Source organism: Triticum aestivum, chromosome 4A (assembly GCF_018294505.1).
Source record: "Triticum aestivum cultivar Chinese Spring chromosome 4A, IWGSC CS RefSeq v2.1, whole genome shotgun sequence".
Taxonomy (NCBI): Eukaryota; Viridiplantae; Streptophyta; class Magnoliopsida; order Poales; family Poaceae; genus Triticum; species Triticum aestivum.
The window spans coordinates 289,462,358-289,473,844 of record NC_057803.1 but is presented as its reverse complement, the minus strand read 5'-3'; positions in this window follow the sequence as shown (position 1 = coordinate 289,473,844).

Here is an 11,487-nt window from a genome sequence, read left to right as displayed (position 1 = left end):
TCATGTTTGTGACCTTGAGCAGAAGCTGGAGAGGTCTGAGCTTCAAGCTGAAGTGATGCAAGAAGAATTGGCGGCAATCAAGATGAAGGCGGAAGAATCTGAAGCTACACGCGACAAGGAACTTGAGCTGCTGCGCAAGAAGTCTCAAGAGCAGGAAGAGCAGTTAGCCCACTTGATGGCTCTCTTTAGAGCTAAGGCAGTTTGATGGTCTTTGAACCTGCTGTGCAGTTTGTCTTTGAACTTGATGTGAAGTTATGTCGTAGTAGGTCGTGAACTTATGTGGATCTGGTAGTGTTTTGCATCTGGTAGTGTTTTGCACCTGGCTGTTTTATGCCTTGTGTATCACTTGTGGATCTTGTGAACCTGGGCCCGATTATAGTTATGTGGATCTTGTGAACCTGGGCTTGTGGATCATTTTCTGAAGTCATGCAAAATATGAACCTGGGCTCTAAAAAGGCCGAGGCCCAAACAAGAATTAGACTAAAAAGGCTTGGGCCTAAAAAAAGAAATGATTGTAAGAAATTTTTTACAAAAGGCTGCATAACACAAAATAAAAAGGCCAAGGCCCAAATTCGAACTAGACTAAAAAGGCTGTGGCCCAAAACAATAGTGGAATATAAAAAAATTCATCAGAAAAAGGCTCCATTCCCAGAAAATAAAAGGCCAAATTATTGGGCCAGGCCCATGCAGATAAGCAAAATAAAGAGAAAAAAATTAAATGGGCTGAATTATTGGGCTTGGCCCATCAAGACGGCTGAAATGGACTGGGCTGATTCTATTTTACGACCTTTTCATTTGGTCGTAATTCTGCCACGTCATCTTGCCATGGTGGATCTGACGTGGTGTGGTCGGATTGCTAGTGACCAAAATAGTTGGTCGTTAAATCTACAACCTTTTTTTGGTCATAAATGTTTACGACCATTCCAGAAGAAAGGTCGCTAATGTCAGTTTATGACGGCCAGCTTTAGACCTTATGTTTTTGGTCACAAAAAGGTCACAAATGGAAATTTGTGACCATTCAGTGACAAATAGTGGTGGTCACAAGTTGACATATTTCTTGTAGTGAGAAGCTAAGGGAGGCCAGGTATCTGACTTTTGAAACCTTGCATAGGCTGCCTGCCCGAGGACAGGTCATCCCCACTCCCGAACCGAACGAGAGTGTCGTGTTTGTTTCCCACTTCCTCCGAGGTCTAGGCTTTAGTCTTGATCCCTTCATAAGAGGGCTCATGTTCTATTATGGGCTCGACTTCCATGATTTAGCTCCAGATTCCATCCTTCACATCTTGTTGTTTATCGTCATATGTGAGGCCTTCCTCTGCATCATCCCACACTTCGGCTTATGGCTCAAGACCATCAGTGTGAAGCTGAAGATGATCGATGGGCGACACGCAGAATGCAGAGGTGTTACAATAAGCAAAGGTGTCGATGCCCCATGGCCAAAGGGTTCCTTCCCGGAGATATCCAACTTATGGCAGCGGGAGTGGTTTTACATCACAGCTCCCTGAAGTACTAAGTGGGTGGCTGCCCCCGCCTTCCGTTCGGGCCCCCCACCACAACTGGCGTCATGGGTCAACAAGGGGCTAGACTAGGGGCCGGTTAATGACGTGCCAACATTACAAAGTCACATCTGTGATCTCCTCAAGAGAGACGTCGGTCTCGTCAAAGTAATGCAAGTTATGCTAGTTCGTCGGGTCCTGCCATGCCAATGTCGATCTCTTTGTATGTGAGAGTTAAACCCGGAAGGACCGTGAACTATTCAGCAGTTCTTCGGCGGGACGCTCGAAGAGATGTATAAATTGTTCTTCGGATCACGAATAAAGTGTTCGGACACCACCGAGGATGTGGGTCTCAACTGTAATCGTCCAGATACCCAGGTAAGTATTTCCACAACCGAACACACTGTCTTTTCATTTGCCATAACATAATTCTGAAAGAATTGCTCTCGGCCAGGACTGGGTAAGAAAGGCAAAGATGATCAGGTGTTCAGACCCCCTTCCCGAGGGCTCATCGGATCCTGTACTAGCCAGGATGCTGGAGTATGCACCTTATCAAGTGCCCTCGGGGGAAGATAAAAGGAGAGACGAAGAAACCGAAAGAGATCCTCACGTATTACTCATCCAAACCGGGGGAATTAGTACCTCCACGAAGGAGGACAATCGGGGAGAAGAATCCGAAATTCCCTCTTCCCAAGGAAGGAAAAGGACCGCTCCTGAAGACTTGGAAACAAAGGTTTCCAAACGAGAGAAGAAACCCTCGCCAGGAGGCCCTGCCTCAGAGGGCGTTCTTGCCGCCCAGTGCCTGCAAGGGGGTCAGCCCTCCACCGAGCAGTATGTGAACAAAAGTACTTTTGGTAAATATATTTTTCCTTATATCCACGGACAATAACCGAGACATATGTCTTGTAGTCCGGATCGTAGCCCTTCCCGACAGAGTTCGTCTTCGGGGGATCTTCTTCCGGAGATGATGGAGGGCGAAATGCCTCCCCTTGTCTCCCCGCCTCCTGGGGCGGATGACCCTGAGGTGTCATCACAGAAGATTTCTCCTGATCTGCTAAGGCGAGAAGGTATCCCTTCGGCTACCCAAAGTCCGGAGTATTCGACTCCTAAGGGGAGAGGCAGAAAGAGTCTGCGATTGTCCGGTGCGGAACCGGACGCACTGATGAATCTTTTGGAGCAAGCGACAATCTCAGAGGAGCACTGTACCTTAATGGTACTGTGATCAAAAGGATCTCATCCGCCAAAAGTTGGTTGCATGAAGCTTTTGCGAGCCTGCTAAAAGGCTTTGAGGTACGCAAAGTAATATATAAATTTTTGACGGTATCGCACTCGCTAGGTGTGCTCTATACCGATAGTAGCCCCTGAGACTCTGGTTGCTGTCGAGAGGTGGCAAACAGAGAATCATAAACCCAGGTAATGATCACGCTTCTATCCTCTGCAGGCGGCTGACGGTCCGGTGGCTGGCTGGACTGCCGAGCTTGCCGGACTAAGCCGGCAACTTGACGCGGCAGATGTCGATATTGCACTTGTGAACAAGCGGCTTGACGAGGCACAGGGTATGTATTTTTGGGTGGTCAACAGATATTAAGAGGAGCATGATGCTAGTATCTAATGTATGCTGTGACTGAAGATGGAGCTGCCGCCGTGGAGACCCTTCGGGCGAAACTTGCCCGAGCCAAGGAACAAGTCAGGAGAAGTGATGCGGCCGCCCTAAAGGCGGCCAAAGACTTAAGAGCCGAACAAGCTGCTCATTGTAAGAGCAAAGATAAAATAGCCAAGATGGCTGTTGAGCTGAAAGATGCCGCCGGCCGATATGAGCTTCTTGAAAAGGAAAGCCAAGTGAGAGCTGTTGACCTGAAGAGAGCCTTATAGGCAGCAAAGGAAACCCGTTCTAAAATCAGAGCGGCGGAGGAGGAGCTCCGTCAAGCCGGAGATATCACAGCTTGGAAGCCCTTTTTGTTGCGGACGAAGTTCGGAGATCCGAAGTATGCCCCTCTGGATCGATTATGGAGTGCTACAGACGCGTATGCGGACTTGGCAATGAGTGTTGCTGATGTGACTGCGTTTTTCAAAGATCACGAATTAGAGAAGTTGTTTTGGTCACAGTTCAGTGCTCCGACGCGTCCGCTGCTGTTAAATGAGCAAATGGCCGAGTGGGCTGAGCTCCATAGGTTGTCCGGGCTTGCCATGAGGTCTGTCGTGGATCATCTTTGGTCGGAAGGACCAAAGACGAATAGTTATTTTGGTTTAGTGCAATGATTCCTTGGTGCTATGCAGCATATCGATGCCGTAAAGAGGTCGGCGTGCATAGAGGGTGCGTGGATGGCTCTTGCCCGTGTTAAGACATACTGGGCAGAGATGGATGCCACCGCTATTGCAACCCAGTATCTGGCCATAGGCCGGGTCTCGGCCGAGCCCTATTTAGAAGAAGTCTTACAAGGCGCTCATTTAATAAAGGCTGAATGCTCGAAGAATATTATGTTCGAGTGACATGTATCCCAATTGTAAAAACAATGCTATTTGGATTATAAAGGCTATGTCTATACTTTTGCCTGAAAGTATTATGATGCCTCCTGTGCGGCCATTTTATGTATGTATATAACCTGAAAGTTTGCAGTCGTCGGCTTCTGCCCCCACGCACATAATGCGGGGGTGTTCGAAAAAGCATGTATTCACACTTGATCCAACGTCTTGGTCCATGAAGGAGGTGATAGCGCAGCGAACAAGGCAATCGGACTATATTGCTTTAACACTTTCACTTAGCCATAGGAGTTTGATAGTGGGGATACTATATAGCCCCTGGTACCTCCGCGCTTAACCGAATACGGTGCGCGTACATACATGATTGGGAAACCGGTCTTTCGTTAATGCGGAGGAATCGCGAAGATTCTGCTGAGTCATCGAGTGGTTGACCAGTCTCGCGCTTTATCATGACAGTCAGTTTTTGGCTTTCTCTATTGTGGTGCTCACCCAAATGAACCAGGGAAATATCATAGTAGTTCTCCCGATGCCACCTTAGTCGATAGAGCAGAATCTAAGGTAGCAAAACACGGGAGCCGGGCAAACCAACATTTGACCAAAGACATGATTCGGAGCTGATGCATATAAGGCCAAACTCGCGACACCGAACACTCCCTAAGGTATTCGGACTTGACAACATATACCGGGCTGAGCAAAGCCCTTGATAATGAACCCTGAATTTCCAGGTATGTGCATCAGTCTGACGTGGTGAAAATGCCAATAACATCAGCATCCCTCTCGGTTGTGTTATGTATCCGGAGGGCGTAAAGCAACAAGAGATAGTGAGAAAGGTTTACACAGGGTCTTAATCTAAAAAGAAGCCTTTGAGTCGGGCCCTGCTGCACGTCTGCGCCTGTGTCTCCATTGTACCGTGTCCTGGAAGGGTGTAGCACAATTGTCATCTACAAGAGAGAGAAAAACCCAGGTGAAAGCCTACATGCGGAAAATTGGTTATTATGAATAGACCACTGAAATTCAATCTAAGTAAGGTCAAACCGAACTATAGTCTTTTTTACGTGCGGGAAGCCCCTAGCCCCACCTATGGGGGTATATCCATCGACCCAATCTCGGGATCATCTGAACTGTTACAGCGAGGGGTGCGCCAGACCCGTCTAACCGTGTCCGCGGTCTTGATGACCGATCATTTATTCTGATTGGAGGGGTCGTTCAGTGTTCGGCTGTGAAAGCCGCCGTACACTCCTTCACATGTAAGGAACACTCTAAGTTTCCGCTAACTATGATGATGCCACGTGGACCGGGCATCTTAAGCTTAAGATAAGCATAATGCAGTACTGCATTAAAATGAGCGAAGGATGTTCTTCCGAGTAGTGCTTGATAGCCGCTTGGGAATGGAGCGATGTCGAAGGTTAATTCTTCGCTTAGGAAGTTGTCGGGAGAACCGAATACAACCTCTAGTACTATAGAGCCCGTGCACCGGGCCTCTGGGCCTGGTACTACTCCTTTAAAGGTAGTATTGTTGTGGATGATTCTTGTTGGGTCTATCCCCATTTTGCGGATTGTGTCTTCATATATCAGATTAAGACTACTGCCGCCGTCCATAAGGACTCGGGTGAGATGGTATTCGTTAATTATTTGGTCTAGTACCAAGGCAGCCGATCCTCAGTGTCGAATACTAGTCGGGTGATCCCTGCGATCAAAAGTGATTGGGGAGGCTGACCAAAGGTTGAACTTGGGGGTAACTGGCTCTACGGTGCATACGTCTCGGAGCGCGTGTGTGCTCCTCCTCTTCGTTATGTGAATCATGTTCACTGTTTTGACTTCTGGTGGGAATTTTTTCTGTCCCCCAGTGTTTTGTTGGTGAGGCGCATCCTCGTGTTCACTTGGTGTCTGCCTCCCCTTATGTTCGGCGTTTAGCTTGCCGGCCTGCTTAAAGACCCAGCATTCTCTGTTGGTGTGATTTGCAGGTTTATCAGAGGTGCCGTGAATCTAACATAATCTATCCAGAATCTTGTTTAGGCTGGACGGTCCATCTCTGCTGCCTTTGAATGGCTTTTTCCATTGACCTGGTTGAGAGCCCCTGAATCCGGCGTTTACCGCCATGTTGTCTGGGTTTTCCTCGTTGCTTCGACGCTTGCTTTTATTGCGTCATGGTTTTCCATTGCCATCCCTGAATTCGGATGTGATTGGGTCGTTGGTGCCGCTGTGGGCCAGCCAACTATCCTCACCCACGCAAAAGTAGGTCATAAGGCTTGTTAGGGCTGCCATTGTCCTTGGTTTTTCCTGGCCGAGGTGTCTGGCAAGCCATTCGTCCCAGACACTATGTTTGAAAGCCGCTAAGGCTTCGGCGTCCGGGCAATTGACAATTTGATTCTTCTTAGTGAGGAATCTGTTCTAGAGCCTTCGGGCTGACTCTCCGGGTTGCTGAATTATGTGAATTAAATCGTCTGCATCCGGAGGTCGGACATAGGTCCCTTGAAAATTAGCCTTGAAAACGTCCTCGAGCTCTTCCCAACTTCCAATTGAGTTTTCTGGGAGGCTTTTCAACCAATGCCTAGCTGGTCCTTTCAACTTTAAGGGCAAGTATTTCATGGCATGGAGATCATCTCCATGAGCCATGTGGATGTGAAGGATAAAGTCCTCAATCCAGACCCCAAGGTCTGTTGTTCCATCGTATGACTCTATGTTCACGGGTTTGAATCCTTCTGGGAATTCATGGTCCAGTACCTCGTCGGTGAAGCATAGGGGATGCGCGGCACCCCTGTATTTGGGTGTGTCTGACGGTTGTAGTGTTCGGTTTTGATTCTGAACTATAATTCTGTCAGTATAGTCATTTGGGCGGCGATGATTCTGTGCCGGAACGCGCTTCCTAGGTCCGTAAATGGACCTGGTCAAACCGGATTTTTTGTGTAGACCCTCACATAGGTCGTGTGCTGACTTGTGTATGTCATCGTTAGCCGCCCTATCGCGACCACGGGGTGGCCGGTCCGGTTGATCGGCCGTTTTATTTTTCGGCTGAGTGGGCTCTAAGGCCTCATCGTTGAATTCAGGCAGCATTTTGCACTTTGGATAGCTTTTTGTGTGGTTATTACCGCCGTACTTTTCTTCCGTGTCAAGCACTTTATTCCATCTACTGTTGAGCGCATTCTGTGCGGTCTTAAGCCTTTGCTTCTGCTTCTTCAGGCTCTGCGCGGTTTCAATGAGCCTTTTATGAAGGTTCTCTTGTTCCAAGTGTCTTTCTGGGATGATGTGTGCGTCGTCGTCCGAACCATTCATGTCTCCGGAGACAGGTTGATGAGTTTTACCCTCGGGGTCGTCGTGACCTGACAGCGGCTCCGTACTATGTTCGTCGTCCGCTGGTTCACCCTGCTCCACCGCTGGGTTCATGTGGTCATTGTTTCCTTTGGGGTCAACCGGGCTGTTACTTTTGCTTGCACTGTTCTCGCTGCTTTTGCCGGGGCGGGATTTGGAGCGGCGCTTACGCCGTCGCTTTGGTTGCTTCTCTAGGGAATTTTCCTTTGCTACTTCCTCCCGTTCCTCGTCATCATTTTCTTGGGGTCAATCCACCATGTATATATCATGTGATGAAGTGGCAGTCCAGCGCCCTACGGGCTATGGTTCCTGTTCGTTTCCCGCATCGTCGTCCATACCGTCGATGTCTTCGGATCCGAAATCAAGCATGTCGGTTAAGTTGTCGACAGTGGCTATTAAGTGGGTGGTGGGTGGGGAATGAATTTCTTCATCGTCCGCTTCCCACTCGAGCCGAACACAGTTCGGCCAAGGGCCTGACAAGGAGAGAGACCTTAATGAATTTAGCACATCGCCCAAGGGCGAGTGCTGAAAGATATCCGCAGAGGAAAACTCCGTGATCGGCTCCCAATCAGATTTGATAGGTACGGACGCCGGAGTAGTTACAGGTGTGATCTCCCGAATACTGTCCAATGGCAGAGCTAAATCATGCTCAACGCGACTATGCGACGTACCTGACATGGGTTCGAATCCATCGAGGATCAAGTCTCCACGGATGTCGGCGGTATAGTTCAAGCTTCCAAACCTGACCTGATGGCCAGGGGCGTAGCTCTTGATCTGCTCCAAATGGCCAAGCGAGTTGCCCCGCAGTACAAAGCCGCCGAATACAAATATCTGTCCGGGGAGGAAAACCTCACCCTGGATCGCATTGTTGCCGATGATCGAAGGAGCCATCAAGCCTTGATTGTGACGCCACAGTGGAACTCCCAATGAAGGCACCAATGTCAGTGTCAAAATCGGCGGATCTTGGGTAGGGGGTCCCGAACTGTGCGTCTAAGGCGGATGGTAATAGGAGGCGGGGGACACAATGTTTACCCAGGTTCGGGCCCTCTCGATCGAGGTAATACCTTACTTCCTCCTTGATTGATCTTTATGATATGAGTATTACAAGAGTTGATCTACCACGAGATCGAAGAGGCTAAACCCTAGAAGCTAGCCTATGGTATGATTGTTGTTGTCCTACGGACTAAGACCCTCCGGTTTATATAGACACCGGAGGGTCTAGGGTTATACAGAGTCGGTTACAAGGGAGGAGATGTACATATCCAAATCGCCAAGCTTGCCTGCCACGTAAAGGAGAGTCCCATCCGGACACGGGACGAAGTCTTCAATCTTGTATCTTCATAGTCCATCAGTCAGGCCAAAGTATATAGTCCGGCTGTCCGGGGACCCCCTATTCCAGGACTCCCTCACCCGCGTACATTCATGCATACGGGGAGGGGACACGATCCCCACCTCCTGAGCCAGAGCCATCACCTAATCCATATCAGGAGTCTATTTATAAGTGGGATCCACAGGAGCTCGCTAACCAGTGAACCCCCAAGATCCTCCTTAGTACACCAGAGAGGGCCACTTTGATCCATGGGCGTAGACCAACTTAGGCCAAAAGCCTAAGCTTAGGGGAGTACGTATTTCTCACCGACATTACATTCATGTTCACACATTCATTTCAGTTGTCAGTGTTCATACTTTTTCACTGTGTTATCCATGTTAGTTCTTTTTTTTCCTGCTTTCTTCTTGTGTGTTTTAAAAACCTTACGAAAAAAAATAGTTGTAGTTAGTTTACTTTCTATGCATTCTTAGTTGTAGAATTAAAAGAAAACCAAAAAGATTTGTCGTTCTTCTTTTTCTTGTTGGGAGATTTCCCGTCTAAATAGTTTTTCTCGTTCTTGTTTTACCTTCCTTCAGAAAAACAAAATCTCCAAAAACATTTCAGTGTGTTTCTCTGTATTTATTTTGTTTTCTTTGGGGGTCGAGAGGAGAATACCACGATGAAAATGTTGAGTGGCTCTCATATGCATTATTGTTGATCTAACAAAGAGTCCATATTACCTTGTCTTCTCCTTTGAATAAGTGTTTGCAGATTCCAACTTAGTCCAATGCATGTGCACTCTTATTATTATCCACACCATTCGGTCGTGCAAGTGAATGGCAATAATAACGATATATGATGAAATGATGGAAATGAGGAAAAGTTGGTATGAACTTGGCCTATCTTGTTTTTGTAAATATGATTAGTTCATCGTTCCTGATTCAGCCTATTATGAATGAAAAATGTTTTCAATGACAATTAGATATTATAGTTACTCATGCCATGCTTAATTAGTTAGGAGTTTATAATGGTTTACCTTGCATGCCAACATGGAAATTAAAATGGTTGTGATGCAGTATGATAGGATGGTATCCTCCTTCGAATGATTCGAGTGGCTTGACTTGGCACATATTCACACATGTAGTTGAAACAAAATCAACATAGCCTCTACGATATTTATGTTCATGGTGATTTATATACTACTCATGCTTGCATTCAATGTTGATTAATCTCAATGCATGTTTATGACTGTTGTCGCTCTCTAGTTGTTCGCTTCCTAGTCTCTTTCTAGCCTTCACTTGTACTAAGCGGGAATACTGCTTGTGCATCCACTTCCATAAACCCCAAAGTTATAACATATGAGGCCACCATACCTTCTAGTATGCGGTATTTACCTGCCGTTCCAAGTAAATTTGCATGTGCCAAACTCCAAACCTTCAAATAATAATCTACTTTGTATGTTCGAATCGCTCATGTACCAACTAGGCCTGTCAATATCTTCCATGCTAGGTGGGTTATTCTCATGATGAGTGGACTCTGCTCATCATTCACGAGAAAATGGCTGGAAACCGGGATACCCAGTCTCATGCTCAAATCAAATCAAAATAATTGCAAACAAAACTCCCCCGGGATTGTTGTTAGTTGGACGGTACCCGTTGTTTCAGACCAGCCATGGAGTGTGCTTGTTGGTGGTGGGGGAGTATAAACTTTACCATTCTATTTGGGAAATGCCTATAATATATGTAGCATGGAAGATACCGAGATCTCTTAGTTGTTATGTTGACAATGAAAGCATACCGCTCAAAATATTATTTATCTCTATTTCAAAACTCGAGCTCTGACACCTCTGCAAATCCCTGCTTCCCTCTACGAAGGGCCTATCTATTTACTTTTATTGCTGAGTCATCCTCCTCTTATAAAAAGCACCCATTAGAGAGCACCACTGTCATTTGTATGCATTGTTATTAATTTATATTGAGTATGACTGTGAATCGATCTCTTTTACCATGAATTACAATGTCTAGTCAGTCCTTAATCATCAGGGGTGCTCTGCATTTATGTTTTGCGGTCTCAGAAAGGGCTAGCAAGATACCATCTTGTTATATCATATCATGATTGTTTTTAGAAAGTGTTGTCATCTGAGATTTATTATTATTGCTCGCTAGTTGATTATGCCATTGATATGAGTAAATGTGAGACCTAAATGTTATTGTGAATATGGTTAGTTCATCATCTTTGCTGAAAACTTGAATGTTGGCTTTACATATTTGTAACAAAAAGATCAAATTGAGTTTGTAAAATTTTTTATTTATCACTTTTAGTTTATCAACTAAATTTCTTGAGGACAGGCAATGGGTTAATCTTGGGGGAATTGATACGTATCCGTCGTATCTACTTTTCCAAAATATTTTGCCCTTGTTTTGGACTCTAACTTGCTTGATTTGAATGGAACGAACCCGGACTGACGATGTTTTCAGCAGAATTGCCATGGTGTTATTTTTGTGCAGATTCAAAAGTTCTCGAAGTGACCTGAAACTTCACGGAGATAAGTTTTTGAATTAATAAAAAATATTGGCGAAAGAATAAAGTGAAGGGGGCCCACACCCTGGCCACAAGGGTGGGGGCGCGCCCACCCCCTGGGGCGCACCACTCGACCTTGTGGGCCGCCTGGACCTCCGCCGACCTTAAATCCAACTCCATATATTCTCTTTCGGGGAGAAAAAATCAGAGAGAAGGATTCATCATGTTTTACGATATGGAGCCGCCGCCAAGCTCTTTTCTTCCTCGGGAGGGCAGATCTAGAGTCTATTTTGCGCTCCGGAGAGGGGAATCCGTCGGCATCATCATCATCAACCATCCTCCATCACCACTTTTATGATGCTCATCGTCGTG